General features: G+C 33.4%; 1 long non-coding RNA gene across 1 annotated transcript; it reads left to right on the top strand.

Annotated features, from left to right (window-relative positions):
• Positions 1–2,224: 2,224 nt before the first annotated feature.
• Positions 2,225–3,593, top strand: LOC145059232 (uncharacterized). The gene is made up of 3 exons (XR_013686714.1): positions 2,225–2,492; positions 2,603–3,054; positions 3,361–3,593. It is a non-coding gene; the product is annotated as an uncharacterized LOC145059232 (long non-coding RNA).
• The last annotated feature ends 5,169 nt before the right edge of the window (positions 3,594–8,762 follow it).

The raw sequence follows: 8,762 nt of genomic DNA, 5'->3' as shown, positions 1-8,762 counted from the left end.
TGTTTTATAGTATGTTTAAACTCTTTCTAGGAATGAGGCAGTTTGTCAATAATGACAACCATCAAGATGGATTCATCCATCTTCATATTATGTTGAGCAAACTGTCCCATAATCCTTAACATTTCATGGAATTGTTCCATTACAGGACTTGTATCAACCATCTTGTAACCCATGAAATTACTAAGTAGAAACTTCTTACTATAAGCATCCTTAGCCAGATACTTGGATTCCAGTGAATTCTATAGTTCCTTTGCAGATTCAACATTTTGATAAACATCAAATAGAGAGCCATACATACCATTTAGAATATGAGCATGACATATGTATTCATCATTCTCCAATGTTCATCTCCTCCTATTTGATTCCAGGAATTCATCTCTAACAAATTTAAGCATGGGGGTACTCAAAATATACACCACTTTCAGAGTAGTAAGGAGAAAATGCATCTTAGTTTTCTATCTACAAAATCATGCCCTCCAAAATTGACCAACTTATCAAACTTGTTTGCTATGTCGTTCCCAAAATCTCCATACACTATTTTCACAAAACGCTTTAATATTTGTTTGAAAATAGGGTAACGATTGCTTCGATTACAGAGAGACGTGAATTACACTTTCAAATTAAAGCATTTCGATGGTACACTCGAAATCTCTAATCTGATAAAATTCAATATAAGATCAAGAATAGAGAATGTTGTGTGTTATATCTTGTGTGTACCATATTCAAGTGACCAAAAACATGATATAAGTCGTTGTCCTAAAATTGTAAATAAACTGTCATATTAGAATTACAAAGTGCCACAAAACTATCATTTAACTATCTTAAATCGAATCCATGGCAGGGGTAAAACCATCAGCTTGACCATAGCCAAGGGCTATGTCGCTTGGACCCCGCCAGGGGTTGCCATCCCTTGCATACCGCTACCAGGGGAGCTGCTCCCATACCCCGTAGTTTATGGGCTTCTCCCCTAAATAACAGTGTACTTTGAATCAAGACAAACTCAAACAAGTTTTCACTCCTCATCATCCTTCCTTATTCAATATTTGTCAAGATCATATTGGTAAACAAGTGAATCTCGTTACACTTAAATAATATTAGTGATACAAATCACCAACACAACATGGGTGATACTTCTACTTCTACATGTTGACTCATAGATGTCTCCTGAGATGTAGTGGTATCTTGAGCCTATGCCATTTTTATACAATCTTAAAATTTCTATATCTTCCTTTATCTATATGGTTTTCTCAACCTAAGATTATTGTGGTCATCAATCGTTACTTAAATTAGTCAGATAGACCACATGTCTTTAGCTATGTCCATTGACTCTCGATTTCATTTTCGTTGTATAAGGAATATGGCAGATTAATATTCTCGCAAATAGCCTAAATAATCGTTGAGTATTTAACGGAAATAAACTATTAACTTTACAATTGATGCGTTCGTGTATCAGTTTTATCTTGTCAGAAAAAACAATTTGCAAGGTAAGCAAGTATTTTTTGCATGAAACAAATGATAATACCAACTGCCAAGACAGAATTATTGTAATAACACTTCACAGAAATAAAATCCAACAATCAATTAAAATAAGGGAAATTGAGCCTAATAATAGTTGGTTCAAATAGTGATAACTCTTTTATTTAGGATGGACCACAATTCTTCATGAAATTGATAGGCATATAAAAGAGAAATATATATATATATATATATATATATATATATATATATATATATAGAGAGAGAGAGAGAGAGAGAGAGAGAGAGGGGTAAGTTCAAATATTTTAACTATCTATTGTGTGGATGTAAGAATGATTATGGACTAATCATTACAAAAACTCAAATAAGGGTAAAATTGTAATCCTACATATTAATTAATTTTAGTAATTAAATAAATATTTAATTAATCCCTAAAATAAGTATAAATCCCTAAGAACATGGATTAATTCCCTTAAATACAGCTTGCGTATCAATTACCTTACGTCTTTATCAAATTTTCCATATTCCCTTCTCCCATCGATCCGTCGCCATCAATCCACCTCTGATGTATCTCTAATCTTCGGCCACAATCTTCAAGTCGAACTTCATCCTCCACCTTCTTCAAACTTTTTACATTCCATTTTAATGGTAAGAATTGAAATTATCTCATAAATTAATTGGCAACGACGGTCTTCTCCCCTCTCTCTTCTTAGGTTGTTCCATCTCTTAAGATTAATATTCTTTGGTTTATGTATATAAGTAACCAATGATTGTGTTTTTCTTCATCTTGAATTAGTAATAAGTAGGCCGATCTCTCCTGTTGTTGTGTCAACATTTATAATCGGTATTCATGCATCTGTTTTGTTCATCCTCTTAACTTGTTCTACCTTACTTACTCTCTCCCAAGCCGTTCTCTCACGTTCCGCCATCCCCCGCGATGGCAACAACTATGTACCATTGTTGAAGGAACAAATTCATTTGATTTTCACTTTTATGGAAGCTAGGTTACGTCCTAGGTAAAAACAATTTGGGTGTTTTTAATTTTTACTATAGTTTGATTTAATAAGGACCTAGCATTTAATGATTTAGATTTTAACTACATTTGTTTTGATTGGTTTTTCTACAGGTGTTGTGACTTCAAGGCATGGGTTAAAGGTCTTTCTTCATTCCACTTTCATAATTAGTAAGAGTAGTATGACTCAACAAAGAGGGAAAGCTAGTGTTTCTTACTAAAGCTTTCACCCATTAAATTTATATTTACAACAGTTAAGTTCTTCCCTATCATCCCATTTCATTTTCACATATATCATATAATATATCAATGTTAGGTCCTATGGTAGCTTTCATATCCAATAAATACGTCATAAATGCATGTAGTGTTTCTTACTAAAGCTTTCACCCATTAAATTTTTATTTTTTACATATGTTTGTTTGTTATTCATAGATTAAGTGTTGGAATGGTATTCTAAGTGGTTAAGTTCTGTTCGAATGGGTTGTGATGCTTAGTTTGTGTTTGTGCTTCATCAGTAAGATCGTTTCTTGTGCCTATTCAGATTATTCCTACCTCGTTAATATCAGGTTAATTATTCTTACCTATTACAAGTGATGTTTTTATACAAAATGTTATAAATGTTAAGTTTCTTTTATACAAAATGTTGTCATTTCTTAATAACAATTGTTTTTTTTTCATGTTATAATGCTAGAAAAAGTTTTGTTGCAGAAATCTTGATGTTACCTCAAGTAATACTAACAAGAAAAACGACTTTTTTTGTTCTTTCTTATGTTAATATTAGCATAGAAGGTCAAATATTTCTACATCTTATTTGATGACAAATGTATTTATTTACATTCGTAAACTTCATTATTTGTATATTTTTGTTTCAGGACCACTCAGAACGTAGCAATGTTGCTTGGAACAACAATGATGGACGAAAATTAAGAGACAATTTCATGACAATTGTGATTCACCATACCAATAATGAGAATGAAGATTCTTTCAAGAATGACTTACTATAAGATATTGTATTCTTATGGAATGAAGATTCTTTCAAAATGGCTTAATATAAAACACTATATGCTTGTAGAATGGGACAAATATTCCAAGAATGGCATTCTAATTTTATAAAATGTGACTATAAATTTGTTTTATTTGTTTATTTTTGGACATTAGTTTCTTAAATATTGTTAAAATAGATTATTATTCTTTAAGAATCTTCTTATTCTTCAACTCATGGTTCAAAATGTTGATATTCTTCAATATATATTCATTCAATCAGAATATGTATTCTGTCAGAATATGCAATCTATTGGAATTTGTATTCTGACAAAATATGCATTCTGACAGAATTAAAAATGAATTAATTAAAGAAATCAGAATTCAAAATTAAAATAATAAAAAATCCCTTAAAATCCGAATATTCTTTTCTATAATTTGATTTTCCTAATTTGAAAGTAATGGAATGTACAATTGTCACACCCCAAAACCTGGAACGGCAGAAACGTTCTGGGGCGGAGGACGTCATGTACAGTATCACAACAATGAATAGTAGTAAAAAGCAACAACATCATCCATTGGATTAATAATATAATTTTAATACAAGCGTTCTGATATGTCTAATAGACACTAATGTATAAATCAAAATGAAAGATGAGTCTTGAACGAGCTCCATCTTCTCTAAACCTTGCATCGGTACCTGTCTACTGTTGACCTGAGGATACAAGTCATTTTGAAAGAGAGTATCAACTTTAAAACTAGTGAGATCATAAGTATTTTAGTGTCTGAATTTGTAAGAAAGTATTTGTAAGTATGTGAAGTGTAAATATGTAAAAGTTTTGAACCTCCTAAAAAACCCTATGTTTCCTACTAAAAATAGCCTTCGACCAAGGCATTTAGTATATGTGTGTGTCTCTTCTAAGAGTGTGTATTTTCCCAAATCCAACTATCATTAACCAAAAATATAACTTTTACATTTCCGTGCATCGTGTGAATGTTCACGAAGTGAATGTAATGGGAAAATGAAATAGTACTATAGTGTAGTATCAAATAACTACAACCGTACTAACTACCTTAAATCTATTGGAATTTAAAGTACCGTGTGATCGGCTTGTATCCTGCTACCGACTCTAGTAAAATGACGATGTAAGACGCCGTAAGAAATGACATTTGGCACCCGTAGACTTGCAAGTCCCACTGTAGCGAGCAACAAGGTGTAGGATCGTCTATCCAATATAGATCTATATGCAAACTCATACGCTCCCCAAATAAGGAGATTCTGAATACAAAAACGGCCATGGCAGGAAGTACCATGCCCCGTTTAGTGGCTCACATAACTGCATGAATGTATATGTAATGAATGTGCTAGCTATATTATATGTCCTCCCTCTGTCTAGCATGTATTTATTGTAATGTTCTGCATGTACTAGTTGTAATGTGTGTTCTCTCTCTATCTAGCGAGTAGTGGTACTGTGTGTACTAGCTGTAATGCGTGTTCTCTCTCTATCTAGCAAGTAGTGAAATGTACTGTGTGTACTAGTTGTAATGTGTGTTCTCTCTCTATTTAGCAAGCAGTGAAATGTACTGTGTATACTAGCTGTAATGTGTGTTCTCTCTCTATCTAGCAAGTATTGACTCATGAATGAACTGACTCATTGTATGATTCTTCGTTCTAGTAATAGTATTAGTAACTTCCTAAACTACGCGTATCGTAGTTTACTAGTAAGATAACTTGTATGTATGAACATGGAAGTATACCCTTGCTTCCTAAGGGTATTGAACTGACCGATAGAACTTTTATGTCTATACATGTATACATAATATATAACTAATATTTAGACGACCTTCGGACGAATAATCGATGCCCTAAAGCCACATCCCAACGAGGAAAAGGAGATAAAGCGAGCTAGCCTTCCTAAGTCCTTTAAACATTACTTATATAACTATACATATATAGGCATGCAATTGACAATATAAAAGCATAAAAGAAGTTTTGTAAAGCCTTATAAAAGTTTAACAACTAAGAAAGATGACTTGATGTCAGTTTGTAAAACGTTTTGAAAGCAGTATATTTGATAAGAACAGTTTTAAGTATAAGGAAAACCTTTGTTTGAAACACAATTGTAACAGGGTTTGAAAAGAAACATTTATTATGTATGACAGTTTAATAAAGAGTTTTAAACTAGTAAAATGTTTTGGAAAGCCATTTGAAGTAATCTGTTTGGTAAAATAGCTAAAAGTGTAGTAAATCCATTTGCATGTTAGTTATTAATCACATGTGATTGATATAATAACTAGTATGATTCAACTTGTATCCCCCCCATAAAAGCATTTATAAACATTTAAAAGATAGATTAAGGGGTATGAACTCACCTGTAGCAAGTGGTTGGGATGAACGGACTGAATAGGATGCTAGGTGTCAAGTGAAAACTTGTACACACTCTATGATCCTAGTTAACATATAATATCACATATATGTAACCAATTAGCCTTTTAAACAACTAAATAACCAAGTTAAGACATCCTAAGACATGATAAACACTTTATGTAAGTGTCATAAGTTCTAAGTGGTGCATCTAAGAGTTGTAGGACAAAGCCATTGAGTTTAGGGTTCAATGGAACCCCATTTCATGAGTTTACACTTTAATAACCATAACTCATTGAGTTTATAGTCGTAAACCCTTGAGTTTACGGCCGTAAGCACATAATCCTTTGACCATTTGTTGATTTGAAGTCCTAGAAGTCATTTTTGAAGCATCCTAACTCCAAGTCTGAGCCTTAGGAAGTGATTAGGGCAACAATTCACTCCTAATTGGAGTTTACGGTGTGACAACCCGAAATTTTCTTTCGGTCAAACCCTAAAAGTCAATCACTTCATATTATAAGTCAATTTCATTTCTATTTGTTTTTAACAAATTTCAAGTTCGTTAGACTATTATAATAATTATTCTTTAAATGAACGGGTGAAAGAATGTAACGCCTCGAGTCTTGAAATTTCTAAACCGTGAATAACACGTAGCTCAGAAGTTCACAGCCAAACTTTAATGTTTGGGCCGTAAATTACCCCCAAAAACCGTAAACTCATGCTTCAGCATGAGTTTACTCCCCAAAGTACCTCACTTGTTACTTTCACTCTAAAGAGTAAACTCCAAACACTCTCAACTATCATCCCGGTTTTCACCCGATTTCCCGACAACGTGAGTATTTATCGACTTGATTAGTTGATGTATCATAACTACTAGTGATTATACATCTTTTCATCCATCCATTTTTGTGTTTTGATTAGATTTCCAAAACACCAAGAACACACACTAGTGTTCTAGGACTTTTAGTTCATTTCAACCTTCCACAAAGTAAGTACTTCCATCCTAGAGTCTTGTTAATCTTGCTATACATATTAATATCAAGGAAATGTCCCCAGAACACCAAGAACAAAGTGTTCACGGATTTAGGGGGCTCCCAAAACCGTAAACACCAAGTAAGGTGCCTTAGGGTGCCTAGATGCTTCACAATGCCTTAAGGACTTGTCTAGATCCATCCTTGATGAGTTTATCACACAAAAAGCAAAAAAATCTCACATTTATGTGTTTACGGTTTGGGGATCTCCCAAAACCGTAAACACCCCAAAAGGTGTATAAATGTCCCATATTTATTCCTTATGCCTAGAATCTAACAAAGACTATTACCATGATGAGCTAAGGACTTGAAAACCCACAAATACCATAAACCTTATGATTTTGAGGTAGTAAACTCAAAAGAAAATGGTAAAGGGACCGTAAACTCCATTTAGGAGTGAAATGGTACCTTAGTTCCTTCCATGGTCACATACATCAAGTAGAAAAGCTTCTAGGGACTCTTAAAGCTTCAAACAACAACTGGTCACCAAGGGGTGAGTTTATGATTGTAAACCCTTTTGCTAGTGACCAGAAAACCATAAACTCCCTAATGGAGTGTTCCTTGAACCCCAAACACACTAGCCTTTCCCTACAACACTTAGATGTAATCCATGAGACTTATTACACTTGTATAAGGTGTTTAGCATGTCCTAGGGTGTCTTGACTTGTTTATTAGTGGTTTAAAGACTAATTGGATACATATATGTGATATTATATGTTAACTAGGATCATAGAGTGTGTTCAAGACTTCACTTGACACCTATCAATCCTACATCTTCAGTTCATCCGTACCACTCACTATAGGTGAGTTCATACCCTTAAATCAATGTTTTAAATGTTTTTAAATGCTTTATGGGGGGGGGGTACAAGTTAAATACTTATAGTTATTACATCAATCACATGTGATTAATAACTACAAAACCTGTGATTTTCTTACTGTTTAAACTGTTTATCAAACTATTTTGCTTCAAACTATTTTACTTATCAAATACTTATACTTAAGCTCTTTTATACTTATTATCAAATGCATGCCTATGTATGTACAATTATATAAGCAATGTTTAAAAGGCTTAGGAAGGCCAGCTCGCTTTATTTCCTTTTCCCCGTTGGGATGTGGTCTGGTAAGATATCGGGTATCCGTCCGAAGGTTGTTTTACTATTAGTTATATATCATGTGTACATATATAGTCATAAAAGGTTCTTCCAGTCAATTCAATACCCTTGGGTAGCAAGGTTATACTTTCATGTTCATACGTACAAGTTATATTACTAGTAAACTACAATAGGCGTAGTTTAGGGTTTTACTAATACTAATACTAGAACAATGAATCATACAAAGAGTCAGTTCATACATGAGTCATAATACATAGTGATGAGAAACAAACATAATACATAGCGAAGAGAAACAAACATAATACATAGTGATGAGAAACAAACATAATACATAGTAATGAGAAACAAACATAATACATAGTGATGAGAAACAAACATAATACATAGTGATGAGAAACAAACACACAGGCTAGACAGAGGAAGAACACACAATACAGCTAGCACATACATTACATATACATTACATTCAGTTATGTGAGCCATTAAACGGGTCATGGCACTACCTGCCATGACCGTTTTTGTATCTATAATCTCTTTAATTGGGGAGCATATGAGTTTGCATATAGATCTATACTTGATTGACTACCCTACACCTTGCTGCTCGCTACAGTGGGACTTGCAAGTCTACGGGTGCCAAATGTCATTTCTTACGGTGTCTTACATCGTCGTCTTACTATTGATTCGGTAGCAGGGTACAGGCCGATCACATGGTACTTTAAATAATAATTGATTTAAGGTAGTTAGTACAGTGGTAGTTACTTAATACAACACTACAGTACTATAAT

The sequence above is a fragment of the Lactuca serriola genome, chromosome 6 (assembly GCF_051521515.1).
Source record: "Lactuca serriola cultivar US96UC23 chromosome 6, Lser_US96UC23_V15, whole genome shotgun sequence".
Classification (NCBI taxonomy): Eukaryota; Viridiplantae; Streptophyta; class Magnoliopsida; order Asterales; family Asteraceae; genus Lactuca; species Lactuca serriola.
Note: the sequence above shows the minus strand (reverse complement) of the source record. Positions and strands in the feature narration are given on the sequence as shown.